Consider the following 17,831-nt stretch of genomic DNA (forward strand, 5'->3'; position numbering starts at 1 on the left):
ACCAATTAAAGTATAGACAAGTCAAAAAAAATTGCAAGATAATACTGAGTTTCATAATGTAGATAAAAAACTTGAAGAATAAATTACAAAGTATAATTACAATATAATTACAAACTTTAAAGTTTTAAAGACAATGTTTAATGATTGTAAACTTAGTGAATGTTGTTCATTAAATGGTGTAATTTACAAAATAAAAATGGGTTCTCATATGAGTTACAGTTGTCATTTGATATGTGTAAGTTCATTGCAAATTTTGATACAATTCTTTCAAGCCATAAACCAATTTTAACTTCTCCTGGAAAACCTTTTGCTGCTGTAGAGTTGAATGCTATTGTGGCTTTTAGAGAATTTGGGAAATGTCGTAAATCTTTGTGTACTTTTGCACCACTTATGAATATGTCACCAAGTTTCGTCCAACGTCATATACTGTTTGTGGCAGTCTGATAAACTAACAAACTTATTTAAATACAAAACAAAATTAGGCCTTTAATTAGCCATTCACAAAATTTTAAAACCAATTTTTAGAAACTTATCTAATCAAGATTTACTAAAAAAGTGTCTTTGCTGTAAAATACAGAACAGTGATGAAAGCTTTAATGGTGTTATTTGAAAAAGATGTAGATATATATATACATACATACATATATATATATATATTTATATATATATATATGTATATATATATATATATATATATATATATATATATATATATATATATATATATATATATATATATATATATATATCTATCGGATAAATCCTTTTTTTAAACAACATGGTAAAATAGAAGAAATGTTGAATAAATGAGGCAAGTTTTTACACTTTTTTTTTTTAATGCTAAATTAAAGTAAAATACAACATAAGTTGACTATTTAAAAAAATGAAAATTAATTATTAAAGAAATTCATTTGAATTGGGGTTGACCACCTTAACTAAGTTATAAGTTGGTCTGACAATCAAGTTCTGTTTCCCATTCAATAGCTTCGAGTAAAAGTTAATTTAACCCTTTTTTCGTGAATAAGTAATTAAATCACCCGGACTTCATCTTTAAAGTTTTTCGAGGAATAACAAAGAAAATTTAGTTTTTATAACTGACCATAATATATTAGATCAGTCGTACTTTTCTTCGTCGTACTTTTCTTAATATATTAGATCAGTCGTACTTTTCTTCGTCGTACTTTTCTTAATATATTAGATCAGTCGTACTTTTCTAACAATATTATCAAATTATTTTTAATATTAAAAATTTTTTTAATCAAATTTTATTTGGTCATTGATTACTATTATTAAAAATCCTGGCCGGGGCAAGAAGAAGACTTGTCACCAAGCCTCGTATAATTCTTTTTATTTATTTTTAGTTTACAAAAAAAAGACTATTTCTAACAACTATAAAAAATGTAGTCTTGATATAAAAAATGAAGTCATTTTTTTTCCCACAGTGACTAAATTTAATATATAGGTATTTAGGGATTCAACGCGCATTAGGATAATAATGTTATTGCATACACAGCATTCAACACGCATTAGGATAATAATGTTATTGCATAAATAATTAAATCCCAGCATTGACACAAATCATTACAAAAACATAAAAAGAATAATATTTTTGACAATAATATTATATAAATACAATCAAGAAAAAACATTATTTTTTGGCTAATTTTAATATGTCGCCAATGGCACTCGATGTTGCTTGCATCATAACCAATTTTGTCACCAGCAATAGTATCTAAAGAAATAATATTTATCACAAAATTGTCTGTTAATCATAGAGCACATTTAAGAAAATTAAAAATAAAAGATAAAATTCAAAACCAAAGTAAAGAAACTTTACTTGTGAATTTAATTGCCAAAAAGTCAACAAACTAAAAGACACACACAATAAAAATTTATATTAAAATACTTGTTATTTGTTTTGGAAAGTCATACATGAAAAAATAAATTAAAATAAAAAACGACCGCAAATATATTTGCAAATAATGAATAGGAGTAAATGAGCAATGTACTACTGTTTCGCGTTCTGCTCTTTACTGTTAACAAAAATATTTCAATCTTATATAAAATACAATAGCTACAAACTCGCATTCAATGCTCACCTTTTGCGCATTTATAATGAGCAGTACTTGTAAGTTTACTTTTTCCTTTTCTTCCATCCTCGCTAAATAATGCCTGTATAACATGATAGCATTTAAAACATTTTTAATTGCTTTCTGTGGAATGGCTCCTCCCTCTCTTCCTGTTTTAATTACCTTAAAAATTATTAAAATGAATTAAAAGCATGATTAAATACTGAACCAAATTTAAATACCATATAGAGTCACAATATATTGTGAGAAAATAAGTCACCTTTTTTTACAAGTTTTTATAAGTACTAATTATATATATATATATATATATATATTTTTTTTTTTTTTTTTTTTTTATAGACTAACTTCTATTTGTTAAAAATATTTTTATTTTTATTTTTACAATATTTCGAGGGAATATGGATACCCTCGTTAGTATATTAAGTATATTAAAAACCGTTATAAAAAAATTAATATTATACAAAACTGTCTAAATTTACGAAACAATGTTCTTTGTAAGAGCTTCTTTTTGAGAGTTTTTTAAGAGAGTTTTTTGTGACGTAAGAATTTGAACATGCGCTTCCAAAATGACGTCGTCACATAATCGCCATCATTCCGGTTAAGACCATTGTCGCGCAAGGTACTTTCGTTGTGTTGTATTTCCAACGCCTTCCTAACTTTCCTATTAAAACTATTAATTTCTATTTTTAAGGTATTGCGACCATTCCAGTGGAAATTTCCTTGGCAAATTTTGGAATGTTCAGCTAAAGCTGAATTTTTCACTTTACCTTGTTGTGCACTTGTTTGATGTTGGCATATCCGAGACGATATCTTCAGTCCAGTTTCACCTACATAACATTTACCACAAGATCACTCTAATTTGTAAACACCAGGATAGGAATTACCTGGTAGTGTAGGTTTATTTTTAGAACTAAGTAGACTTTGGAGATTTTTTGGAGACTTAAACACTGGTGCATATCCTGCTTTCTTAAAAACTCTTTGTAACTTAGGACTGATTCCGAGGATCCAGGGTAAAGACACAATTTTTTTGGAGACATTAGGAAATATTGATTTTTCATGAGATCTTTTTTGTTATTAGCGCTTTCTTTTGCAAACTTAACTAGTTTTTCCAGACTTTCCTTCTCATAGCCGTTTTCTACAAATACCTTAGATAATTTAGGGTCATGGCATGAGTTCGCTTTAATTTGAACATTTATGATCGCATTTTTGCAATGTATTTTAAAACTATATGTACCGGTTTTATTGTTGGTAACTGAAACAACAAGGTAGTTTAATGTATTGGTTGAGTCGGCAGATTCCATAGTGTATTGAATACTTTTGTGTTGTTTGTTAAGTAGATGTAAAAAATTTTGCACATCTTCTTCTTCTTGGAACCTTAAATGAATATCATCGACATATCTTTTAAATGATTTCACATAGATATTGTTGTTAAGCGCCAATTACTTTTATGATGTAAAAAACGCTCAGCAACTACCACTATAAGAGCTAACCCTATTGGTCCGGAGTTTTCAAGCTCATGAATATCATTTTCATATAAAAAATAACATTGAGAAAGAAAAAGTTCTAAAAGTAACCTGATCTCTTCAAAAGTTAATTTAGATATAAAGCTCTGGTTGTTTCTTAATCTTTCAACTAGTATAATGATTGCTTCTTTAATTGGGATCGAAGGGTACAAATTGACAACATCAAAGGAGACCTGAACCTCATTCTTATCAATTTCCCATAATTTTGCTGTATCCACAAATTATTGAGAATTTTTTAAACGCGTTTCATTTAAGTTAAGTTTAAGTTGTACCATATTGACTAAATATTTAGAGATGCTATATGGTGCTTGCAATTAACCTAATTGGGTAACCTTTTTCAGGCTTTTGGCTTTAATTACTCCATATAAACGTGGTGGAACGGCATCACTCGGGTAGATATTTTTATATTCTTTTTTGGTAAAACGTCCTAGTTTATTTAACTTTCTGAGAGTGATTTGAACTTTGTGAAGAATTTGAATAGTTGGGTCGTAATTTAACTTTTTTGTATCTCCTAAGTGTTCTTTAATTTTTTCTAAAGCATTATTTTGATCAATTTGAACTAATCCAGATCCTTTGTCAAGGGGATATATTTGAATATTCATATCTTTCTTAATTTCATAAAGAGCTCTTCTTTGTTCATTGCTAAGTTTACTTTTAACTGGTTTGGCCATCTTTAAAATTGATAAAACTTCTTGTCTTAATTTAACTCCTTCAGCTGGTTTCTTACTATATTGCAATTTTGAGGCACATGATTCGGTAACTGAAATGGTATCTAAATATGGTATAGATTTTGGTGTTGGAACAAACTTAGGTCCGAGATTAAGTAATTTTTTGTGATGCATTGGAATTTCGGAATTAGCTAAATTAAGCGATATCTCTGTAATTTTCTTCTTTTTATTGTTGTTGTTATTATTGTTTATAGTGCCATTATTTTTTAATCTCTCAAACTTATCCTTTAATTTTTCTCTAAATTTTATGAACATATTTTCATAGGATTTATCAGTGATAGATGTTATTGCTTTGAAATTGTCAGAGTTGTCAACAATTGCTCGTATTTGTTCCTCGCAAAACTTTGCTTTGCATGTATTTTGAAAAAAACGTTTTTTAGCTTCGTTCTTTATATGGTATAATAGGTTGTGTTTATCCTTTTCGTTTAGTTGTTTTGCATAAGGCGAGTTTACTGGACATATTAGTCGTAATGATTTCGGAAGTATGTGATGTTTTATACATCGTTGTAAAAATACCCACTGATTTTTCGATTTTGCAATTGTTTTTTTAAGGTTTTTTAACATGTTGGTTTCTTTGTAAACGCCATTACCATATTTGGCTTCAATGTAAATTTTAAATGTTGACATCTTCAATAGATTTTATTTGTATAAATATTTTTAAAAAAACTTCTTTTTATGGATTAACTTCTATTTGTTAAAAATACATTTATTTTTATTTTTACAAATTTATTTGTATAAATATTTTTTATAAATAATTATACAAATAAAATCTATTGAAGATGTCAACATTTAAAATATATATATATATATATATATATATATATATATATATATATATATATATATATATATATATATATATATATATATATATATATGATGTTGTTTTATTGTACCAAGTTATGATACAAAGTCTCTTGTTCGTTTGAGAGTGATCAATATTAATTAAATTCTTTACAAAATAGATCAGTATTAATATATAAAGAGTTTGAATATTTGAAAAAATACAACTTTGTGATGGAACTTAAAGTTTCATGCCCTTCGGCAATCATCAGCCATATTTTGTTCTTTAGATTAAGAAAAAACCGTTAAAAAATACAAAATACAAAAATTGACAGAAAAAACATAACAAAGCAATGTAATAACGTCAAAACAACAAAGCAATGTAATGACGTCAGAACGAACAATTTTTAATTAATTAGAAAATTCATAAATCACCCGTGTCGAATAGGGCGAGAAGAAATTTTTTTCGATGCACTTGGATAGCATTTAAATTTTTTTGTTTAGCAGATTTTTAATTTAGGAAAAAAAAACTTCATATTTATCCTTTGTGCATAGTTTGCAGATGGTTGGGTTGTAAGCATTGGATTGCTTGATTATTTTCCATTTAATAACTGGGTATAAGTTGGCATCTTTAAGTTTCCAAAATTCTTTTGATAATTCGGTGTTGTTTTTGTATTTTAGAATGTTAAATGATTTTATATGGTTGGCATATCTAATTTTGAATGGTGTTTCACTTATACCGATGTAGGATTAGTTGACAGGAGTGTTAGTAGGATTATTGGAACTTATATTGGCTTGGTATGCAATGTTTTTTGTTAAGCATTGGTTTGATATAGGGCAGGTATTTTTATTAAGGCAATTGCAGTTGGTTTTAGGTGAAATTTCTTTGTTGTTCATAATTTGTTGATTGTGTGCGTTTAAAAAAGACTACATATTTGGTATACAGCTATAACTTATTTTTATCGTGTTTCTGTTAAAAGTTTTGTGGAGTCTATGATTTATTGGGAAGTGTTTGTTGATCAAGATCAGAAAGATTTTTCCTATATTGGTGCTAACATTTTTGCTGAACCATATGATGTTGCGTTTACAGTTTTTGGCATGAGGTAAATTTAAATTAGGATGATATGAAAGTTTGTGATTAAAACCGGATCTTAATAGCACGTCATTGTATATAAGAGTAGATCTTTGGAAAATTTCTTTACTTGACGAATTTGCAGACAATCTTAACTCAATTGAATGCGGAAGCTGCTTTAAAATATTAGACGGGTGGTTTGAATCAGCACGAATATAATTTAAAGAAATTCCGGGCTTTGAATATGGTTGGAAAGTATGGTCATTGAGATTTAATGTGACGTCAAGGTAATTTATAATTTTCATATTGCACTGTATTGATATAAGGAGTTCGTTTTTTTTTTAAATATTTCAACAAAATGTTTTTTGATTTTTTCCATTTGGGGGCCACTCATTTTTTTTTAAACTGCTAAACCATCATCGCGGTATAATCCGAAATCATTTTTATTATAAAATTGTGCAATTTGAAACAAAAGATAAATTCCCACAAGTTCACAAACTTGCTCCCATTGAAACATCAAATAAACCGCTTGAATTTTTAATCCAAACTTGATCATTATTAAATAATAATAATTTTTTTGCGTAATAGATCAATGTTTTATGATTATGGTCAATGTTTAGATGCTGCTCATCTAAATGATTAGCGTGATTAAGAAGTTTTTCTGTTATCGAAGGGTAAAAATCAACAAAATCAAAAATAAGGAATTTATAAAGGCGTTTATCACTGATGCAATTAAACCAAACTTCATTGTAGCTACCAGCTACAATGAAGTTTCTTTGCAAGTTCAGAGTTTATATTGGGAAGTATAACTTTACTAAATCTGCCGATTTTATTTTTGACGCGGTTTAATAAACGGACAGTTGGATTATTTGTAAAGTTTTCTTTATGATCTTTTAATTTTATAAAACAATTTAAAGATATATACATATACATAAATGTATATATAAACTTTTAGCTTTTAACTGAACACTAAACTTAAACACCAACCCTGACGAACAAGGTCACTGTGGTTATACGTAAGTTGAGCACGGTGCTTCAAGGGATGTGTAGGGTATCAAACTTAGATTTTCTTTTTTAAAAAGCAAAGGCGCTACAACACCACAATTATTATTATTATCAATACAACTATTATTATTTTCACTAAAATTCTTAGACACCCAGTTTCACTGTTCAGCAATAATAAAAATTGGAATATAGATTTTTTTTGTCAAATAGTGAACATTAGAAGTTACCTTGTATTTTCTTGCATTTGAACTTGTTTTTAAAATAATATTAATAATACTGAATCTCTCAAATGAATTCATTGGTTTTCAATTTCAAATTAAAATCACCATCTCCACTTTGCTTGATGTTTTTAAGCCTATGAAGGATTTTGACTTGCGAATCTTGAATCCGTTGAAAAATTTTTTGCAAATCTGTAAGCAAAGTGTATTGAAATTCTAAATAAAAAATTAAATCAAAAAAATAGATACACGAATACATTGATGTATCAACAAGGTAAATGAATGTATCCAAGAATGTAACAACATTAAAAAATCTTTTAATTTAAAGTAATATTTTTTCAGGTATATACGAGAAACTATATGAAAAGTCTTCAAATAGCTTTTGCGATATACATGTATGTGAAATGTTTCATATATACATGTATGTGAAATGCGATATACATGTATGTGAAATGTTGCGATATACATGTATGTGAAATGTTTCAGCAGAACAATATTTCTTCAGAGAATGTAATCTTCTGATAAAGCATTTCACATTTATCAATGCTTTTTTCATTAATATAATATTATATTATATAATATATAATTAATATTATATTATTGTTATATATTATCAAGTTCATTAATATATATTATTTTAATATTAAGTTATAAGAAAAGATATCGTTCAGTTAAAGCACTAACGGGTGATGCGGAAGTTATCGGACAAAATAAAAAACAATCCAATCCCCAAGTCGTGCTTGAGGCACATTTGGGGGATTGGATTGTTTATCTACGTAATAGACATATTGGTCCATCCAATTTAGAGAACCTTTAAAATAATGAGAACTTGCTAAATCTGGCCAAAATAAATAGTTAAAGTCTCCATGATACTTGTGAATAAATGGAAGAAGTCGTTTTTTTAAACATTCATTAACATAGATTGATGAATTGATCGCTACAGCCTTGGAAGTGCAAAACAATGGCTCGGACATACCACGGTCAGATATGGTTATCCACATTAATAATTTTTTTAGAAATTTCTCTTTTCCTATAAAACGAACACTTTCTGAGCATGTCTTTTTGTTGTTTGTGTAGTATCCAGAATTTCAAGGCATGTTGTCCCCTGCAAAACAAAAGTATTTTTCGTCATCGATGACTAGAAGCGATTTTGTGTTATAGAGTTGGTTAACTAGTTTCCTGCTTCTTTTCTTTGCCTTTGTTTGTTGTTCTATAGTGTATTTTGGAGTCTTTTCACGTTTTCTATATTTAATATTCATTTTTTTTAACTGATGACCAATTATCGATTGATTTACACCGAATTTAATACCTATTTTTCTCTGACTGACCCCTTTTCGATTGTTGACAAGTCTCGTTAATTCGGCTTTCTTTTCTCTAGTCCAGGATGTCGGACGACCAGGGTGCTTTCTATCAGAAAACGATTGAACAGTTTCAAGTCTTTTTAGGTTATCATATATTGTACTTCGAGTAAATCCTTCCTTTTCAAAATGATTTACAATTTTTTTTATTTTTTATATTAGGTTTATTTACAAAAAACATTTTTAGTCGCTTTCGAAAAGATTCTCGTTCAGCTGCATTTAACCTCATTTTAAATAATTGTGTTTCAAATAATAAAGTTTATATTTTATAGAACGTTTATGCCTACGCATAAAACCAAAAAAACTAATTATTATGCTCAAATAATAAAATTAGGATTTGTCCGATAACTTCCGCATCACCCGTTATCACAGTTATCATTTGCTATTATTATATGATGTTCTTATATACAACTCGTCAGTGCAAATTGAAATAGGAATATATCTGTTATCACATAATATATGTGATAATAAATAATAGACGCAAAAAATACCCAGAAGTATAGATATAATAAATCAATCTATATATCTTCTAGTAAATATATTGTTATTGTTGTAGCTACATATTAGTGCAAACTGTAATTACAGTTTCCATTGATATGTTGATATACATGATAGTGATGAATATAATGATAATGAAGTGTATGCAAACAATGTTTATTGTTCTACTAAAGTATTATTACATATACCAACATGTACTAGAGATATATTATTTATCACATATAATATATGTGATATATTATAGAGATATGTCTCCATTCCTGGAGATACATTTATTATCACATATATTATATGTGATAATAAATATACTTCTAGTACTGTTGTCCTGATATGTTGTCAAGTTCATTAGATGAGCTGTTACCTGAAGATCTTTCGTTACTGGAAAACAAGTAAAAACAATTTAAAAGAATTCTATACCTGTAAAGTGAATATATTTAAGTGATAGTTAAATTAGAGTATCATATAATATATATTTGGTTTTTCTAGTGATGTTGAATTCAGTGATACTGATTCTGAACCTAAACCAGTGTATGTTATACACAATTTAATAAGAGATGCCTTAAACAATATACAACTAATTTTAATACAGTCTAGAAAATTTGAAAAATATAACATACCAAAAGATGTCCAAGCATTAACTAGAACTCTGCGTTGTAATGTATCCACGTTGTATTGAACAAGTGTAATGGCATTTAGATATATAAATACAAACCTTATAACTTTTGATGTAAATACTAATGGACTTCCTATTCAGTGCTCCAATAGTTAGCAATTTGAGCCAATTTTTTGTTCAATAGTAAAATATAGTATCTTCTCCTTTTCCAGTGGTTATTTATATTGGAAATGCAATGTCATCAAGTTTTCATGACACAATTTTGTTTACAAGATTTTGTAGCAGAAGTTATTAATCTAACAATTATTGGGTTATTTAATAATGAAAAACAGTATTGATTTATTTTGCATTGTTTTTTTTTTTAAGAACAGAAGCTGAATTTAGGTCAACTGCTTACCCATTGCATAAAAATAGGAACAGCATATGATTGTTTATAAATAGTTTAAATATGGTTCCTTCATTTGCCATTGAGACAATTTTGTATTGCAAATTTGGATTGAGCACAATTTTGTTTCTTATGTGTAAAATTTAAATCAAAAATTCATATAACTTTGCTCAAAAACGACTGGTTTTAAATCAAATGCTGGAAATTGATCAGTTCAATGCTTCTGACTTATTTAAAAGTAGAAAAGGTCTTTTTGAACAAGAACATTGGAAGGCAACAGAATTTTTTTTTTTTTTTTTTGTAGTTATTTTAGATGCTCCCAGAAGTCCTTACGGTCTTATCACAGAGCACCGCGGGAGAGCATTTAACAGGAAGTTCACGCCTCCTTCCGTACCAATGTCGCTTGTTAAGCTAGAGCTGGCGTCGATCCTAGGACCTCTGGGTTCTAAGCCAGAACTCTAACCACTGCGCCACGGCTGCTCTAGCCGTGAATTTTGCCAATTAATCTTATATACAAGAAATACTGTGTTCCAGCAAGTTTTAGACAATGAAGTTTAAAATCTGTTTGTTACATTTGCTGTTATTGTAAGAATTTTTAACAAAGAAAGAATAAATAATAAATTCACAAAAACAAATGCAAAATATAATGTAGCTAAATGATTTAATGAACACTCTTCAAACTCTTCAAGGTGAAATATAATATGTACAACTGCAAAATTTTAATTTTTAAAAGGAACAAAATACTCCATGTAAAGATGGAAACTTTACATACAGAGGGTTTACATTGAAAGATGGAATCTCTATGTATTGTAAAGTAATAAAAACACTTCTTAGCGAGGGAGAGAAAAAATGTTTATTATTGTAATAAGCTTGCAGTTTCATAATAACATCAGTTTTTAAAATATAACTAAAATTATATATACCCAATAATAAATGCAAAATAAACTCACTAATTTAGATATACATTAAAGTTATCATTGAATTTATGTAATTGTTGTATTTATGTTAAGGTTGTTAATGATATGTATATTAAAGCTGCAATTGATAAAAAAATTATTAAACGAACAAAAATTAGAAATTTTTATATTGTTATTAATCTTTGCTTTTACATATCCAGTTATATAGTGTTATACAAAATATTAAGTTCTTTGCTGTTTGTTTTGTGAAGGATGACGATGAAGGCAAAATGAGCGACAAAGAACACAAAAAGGTAAAACTAATTCGATTGAAACTTTTATTATTTTTGTGGATGTGGTATGTCTGTCACTTTAAACTGGCTGCATGCATTCAGATTTAAGTAAGAACTTTTCTTTTGGCTAAATTAATTTCTTTTTTTCTGATTTAGATTTCTTAAATTTGTAAGAATTATCCAAAAACATCAGAAGTTTTGTTTTTCGTCGAAATCGTCCTTCTTTATGACCACCAAAGGCGAATGCAGTCAAATCTTTCATTAAAACGGATTTCAATTGTTTGCCTATTAATGTAATTTTTGAATATTACGTTGTATAGTATATTTTTAGTTGTATAAACAGTAATTGTAAGAGATAATACATTTATATAATACAAGGTAAATAATACATGAGTACTAGTAACGATTATACTAGTAGAGCACTAGTAATGATTATACTAGTAGAGGATTTTGGTGTTAATTTGTTATTATAAAATTAATATAAGATGTGTTTTTATTATAATATAAAAACGATAACATAGATGTGCATATTGAACACTGTACAAATTAATTTAATAAAATTTTCAGGTGTTAGTTTTTTGTTATTATTTTTAGAGTCAATGCGTGTACGCGTTTGTAAATAGATCTAACAAAAACACATTTCAGACGCGTGTTCTGTGTCCAATATTCTACGCGTCTAAAACGTATTTCTACTCGGTAAATTGGCTACCATACACTCGTGAATAACACGTATTCTGAAAAGTTTTAAAATTTAATACAAACACCGTATCGAATAATAACTAATTACTATGTTTTATGCGTTTCAAACACGAGTTTGATACTCAGTAGGATTCGCATTGCATACTCGTTTTTAAACCCATCTGAAGCGTATTTCTAATGCGTGTTTGATACGATAAAATGGTTAATATACATGCCAGAATGAAGCGTAATCAAACAAGTTTTAAATACGCATTTACAACTTAATGTGCCTTCTGGAATAGGTAGAAATCTATTATTGATATTTCAACTTGTACAGGGAAGAAATACCTATCCGTGCAGACCAAATGTCGCCGCAAACTAAACATTAGTTACTAAAGGTTTCACTTTTTTGCATTACTGTTGCACAAGATCCTCTTAAAGTAATTGCAGAATATAAGTAAATTTACTTACTTATTTTATATAGGTTACTTTTAATTTACTTTTCAAATTACATAAAATGCAAGCTTATGCAATTTAAATATTATATTACACAGTTTGTTTTTACTAAAAATTTTTCGTTACTTTTAAAATAAAAAATGCCTACTTAAAGAATATTATTTTATTTGTAAATTTAATTTATATTTGTTAGCATGTTACTTCATTTTCATATGCAAGCATTTTTTTTACAACTACGGTAATATAATTTTTTACAACTACGGTAATATAATTTTTTACAACTACGGTAATATAATTTTTTACAACTACGGTAATATAATTTTTTAGTGGTTAGAGTTTGTGAGTTGTAGTTAATATAGAAGTTATTTTTATACGTAAGGGTAAATTTCAATTTGAGGAACAATTTATTATGTAATGTAATTTTAAAAAGTAAGGAACTTTTTCATGTAAGAGTAAACAGCTTTTTCATGTGATTTTTTTTACATGTATAAGTTAATTACTATTTGATGTAATCTTCTTTTACATAATTTACTTTTAAAAGTAAAACTTGTATTATAAAAATTTCAAAACAATTAATTACTTATAGGAAAATGTAAATTTCCCTATAAGTAATTAATTCCCTATAAGACACGTTCAAGCTTTCTACCAAAAATTATTATAGACTAAGTAAAACCTGAAACGAACCGAGCAAAATTATGAATAAATTTAATAAGTTCTAAGCGGAAACTTGATCCACCCCACAGTTGGCCAGAATTCACTTTTACTCAACAAAACTCATAACAAATTTAATATCAGGGCTGTAATCACGAAAGTTAGCATGAGTATTATACGACGTCTACGCTTCTTAAGAAGATGTTGTTATTTTTATTTTATTGCTATGGATACCTAATTTTGCTGAGATATTTTCAAAAATAATTATGCTGTATCCAAAATTTTGTGAACAAACCGTTTTTAGGAATCTCTACTCATGACCGACATAGATATTTGGGCACCCGAAATTTTTTCTTAAAAACACAGAGGTTTTAAAAAAGTAGCAAAAGTGCTCATATTACCCAGACCACTTGGTAATATGAGCACTTTAAGTTAGCTCAAAAATAACATTTATTTTTACTTAATAATTGTTATTTAATTATTTAAATAACAATTATTAAGTAAAAAAATACCAACCTGACAATAAGAACTAATTTTTGGGATATAAAAATTCGTGATTAACAAAACTTATCATTAAAAGATTGAATTTTAAGCCCCTTTTTGTTAAAACAATATTATGTTTTCCCCAAAAAATAAAAAAAGAATAAAAAAAAAAAGATAAAATTAATTTGTTATTTATTCAACTTTATTAGCTCAAACAATAAAAATTCAAATTTTTTGAATCTAAATTACAGAAAAATATTCAGAGTTGTTAAAATAATAAATTTTTTTACTATGTTGTGTCTTTATTCAAAAAGTAATTAAAATCACCGTTCTTTTAGGACTTTAAACTAGGTAATTTCGATGAAAAGCACTGGGTAATAATTTGAGCATACTCATATTACAAATAAAAGGTGGCATCTTTAAATAAAGTCAAAACTAAATGTTTCTATGCATTGTCTTTCAAACAAAAATAGATTGTATTTTTAGCTAACATATTTTTCTTTATGAAAAAATTTTTCTTTTATTTTAGCACCAAAATTTCGCGCCACTGATTTATTTATGGGTATATCATTTTAACAACGCAAAAAATTTAACAGCGTTTTAATTAGGTGATAGCCGCTTATTGCCGCATATAAATATACGCTAATTGTACTGATTCCTGTATTTACCACATAAAGTTGATTCAAAAAATACAAAGCAACTTTAACTTCACTGTTTAAATCTAAGAAATCTTAAAGTATACTCATATTATCAAAGTGCTTATATTACCCTAATCTACCCTAGCCGCAATATATATACACATATATATATATATATATATATATATATATATATATATATATATATATATATATATATATATATATATATATATATATATATATATATATATATATATATATATATATATATATATATATATATATATATATATATATATATATATATATATATATATATATATATATATATATATATATATGTATCAACAAAAAATAGGCGTACGAAAAACTGGTAACAAAAAAGCTATTGGAAGATGTGAAATGAATTCGAATAGACAATAAATGCGCTATAATAAAATATGATAAACATTTGTATGAGAATTTTCTAAATAAAGAAAGCGGAGAGCTAAAAAAAAACACTTAATCTTTGTAGTTCGAAAATTCTTATACTGACAAAACGGCTTACGAAGCAATAGACTTCGAAACTTATCACACCAAGTATTTTAAAACCACAAATAATATGTTACCTAACGACGTTTATCACACGGATAAAAAGAAGTTAATAAAAAATGTTTCAATACAAAATATTTTAAAATTTGAAATTTTATCATTATTTTTTTTTTAAATTTTTGTTTTAGGTGCATTTTAATTTTTATTTTAAGTGAATACCTAACGGTCTTGTCACAGACCACCGCAGAAAAGCATTTAACTAATTTAATTGAATTTTTTTTTTTAATATTTACTTTTATTTCGCTGACTAAACAATATTACAACTTTTCACATAATCATGTAAAAAATAAATAACATCGTAAACATAAAAATCTTGATAAAAACGTTTTTAATTTTTTTTATAATATATATTATTGACTGATTATAACAGTCAATAATATATATATACATATATATATATATATATATATATATATATATATATATATATATATATATATATATATATATATATATATATATATATATATATATATATATATATATATATAATATATATTTATAATCTGTTATAATCAGTCAGGAACTCTAAGAAGACGGATGATGCTTTTTTTATCACAACTTTTTCATAGAGCATCTATGAAAAAGTTTTAATTTCTTATAAAATATTTATATAGATATATACTATATCTATATAAATATTATATAAGAAATTAAGTTTAATTAATAAAAGGGTGTATATATCAAATTTCAAAGCTTTCATTTGATTTCAAAGTTTCTCTTTTTATACAAAACTTAAATGAATTTACTAACTTCACCATACTGCAATGATTTTTTTTAAGAGCAGTTCCATTTTTTAGGCACTCGAAAAGTTAGGGTCATGTCTTATATACAAAACATGTTCACGTCTCCTACACAGTATTTTTTCATTTTTGTTTTTGATAAAAAAAATCTGGTTTAAATAATTGCAAAGTTTGAAAACATTGCAATCAAGTGATCTGTAACAATTAGTAAATGGTGAAAAAAATAAAAAATGAAAAAAATTATATTTTGCTTAAAATAGAATAAAATTGCTGACGCAAAACATTTCTTTAGCAATAAACCCAGCTGTTTAACTTTAACAAAAACTGCCAAAGATAATATAATGACTCATTTCTAGGTATACCTCGAAATATAATGACAGACTCATTTCTAGGTGTACCTCGAAATATAATGACAGACTCATTTCTAGGTATACCTCGAAATATAATGACAGACTCATTTCTAGGTATACCTCGAAAAACAAGAATATTTAAATAAAATCAGATTATTTACTGATACTTTTGTATATAATATGAAACTTGATTGACTGTTAAATTACAAATATGTAAAGAGAATGAGCAGAAAAATAATTACATGTACTGTCTAAAAAACTCCTAATGGTGGTCCAAGTTAAAAAATATAAAATTAAAATAAATGAAATCAAACAAAATATTAGTAATTTCTTTCCGCTCAGTTTCTAGGTATATATTTGAAGAACGATTCCGGAAAATTTCAAATTATAATTTTAATCAATAAATAAGTCATGGAAGAATCACATCGGAAATTTATGCAACAAAATTGCAAAAGCATTGGAGTTTTATATAAAGCAAGAAGTGTTTTAAACAAACATTCAAAAACTCAACTATATTACTCTTTTATACACTATCATACTAATTATGCTAATATTGCATAGGGTAGTACCCATAAAAGTAAATTAAAGTCACTTTATTGTCAGCAGAAGCATATAGCACGTCTTATAAATTTCAAAAATCGTTTTACTCACTTAAGGCCACTCTTATTTAACATGAATGTTTTTAATATATATCAAGTAAATGTTTATAATGTTCTTTGTTTTATGTTTAAATGTAAAACCAACTCATCTCTAGCTTCCTTTTTTGATTTATATTCTTTAAAAGAAATAAATAAATATTTTTTAAGAAATGATAATTTTATTAAACAACCAAAATTTCAAACAAACTTTCGTAAATTTTGCATTTCTTTTCGTGGAGCTTTTTTATGGAACCAAATAGTTTTAAAAAATTTTGATTTTCCTCATGAATGGAATTATTACATGTTCAAAAGAAAATTAAAAAAAGTAATTTTCTCAATTGAAAATATATTTATATACTTTTAATTATACCCAGTTTTGTCATCACTCATTTATATTTTACTTTTATACAATATTGATTTAAAGTTTATGTGAGAAACTATATTTAAACACCATTATTTGAATTTTGTTAAAAGTTGCACTGACTTTATTTGTACAGTAGTCATTTATTACTTACTTGTTTACTTTAATTTTTATTTTAATTCGTAATATTTGTAAATGATTTGTATTACAAACGGTATATACTTTTAATATTGAATTTAATTTTGTAATAAAAAAAATAAATAAAAAGTTAAAAAAAAATATCAATAAAAAAAAAAAAATTATGAAAAAAAAAATTGATGCATGTGAATGGATGTGTCTGCAAATATTGTATGTATGATACTTTTGGAAGTTAACCATCCTTTGACAGTGGTTTAGCATTTTTGTTAGTGGAAGTGTAAACGTAAACGCACTAACATTTGATAAATTCTTCTACACAATCTTTTGGACAACCTTAAATTGCATTTGGATGTACCTAATGCAATCATATTCTTACTATTTTCGTTTATTTATTAATTAATTAACAATTAAGATTAGTGTAATTGTAAGATACATTTGAGTAACAAGAGTCAGTGATCGTATAGTTGCGAGTAAGATGCGAGACGAATTTGTTTATCAAGAATATTTTGATACTATTGTTTTCGCTTGAGTCCTGCGGTTCAGAAGAATTGGTATTTTAATTCAAGCCGTAAAGACCATAACTAAAGCAAAGTTTAAAATTTATATTTATTTAATTTTGTTTTTTCTAAAATCTAAATT

General features: G+C 26.4%; 2 long non-coding RNA genes across 2 annotated transcripts in view; one reads left to right on the forward strand and one right to left on the reverse strand.

Annotated features, from left to right (window-relative positions):
- Nucleotides 1-11,903, forward strand: part of LOC136081636 (uncharacterized) — a 30,823-nt gene extending 18,920 nt beyond the window's left edge. The window contains exons 3-4 of the long non-coding RNA XR_010638968.1: nt 11,442-11,483; nt 11,619-11,903. This is a non-coding gene — a long non-coding RNA (uncharacterized LOC136081636). The remainder of the gene's footprint in view (nt 1-11,441; nt 11,484-11,618) is intronic.
- On the reverse strand, nt 1,593-2,262 carry LOC136080942 (uncharacterized). Its single transcript, XR_010638748.1, has 2 exons — nt 2,100-2,262; nt 1,593-1,732 (listed from the first exon to the last, which is right to left on the reverse strand). It is a non-coding gene; the product is annotated as an uncharacterized LOC136080942 (long non-coding RNA).
- Nucleotides 11,904-17,831: the final 5,928 nt, after the last annotated feature.

The sequence above is a fragment of the Hydra vulgaris genome, chromosome 06, assembly GCF_038396675.1.
Source record: "Hydra vulgaris chromosome 06, alternate assembly HydraT2T_AEP".
Classification (NCBI taxonomy): Eukaryota; Metazoa; Cnidaria; class Hydrozoa; order Anthoathecata; family Hydridae; genus Hydra; species Hydra vulgaris.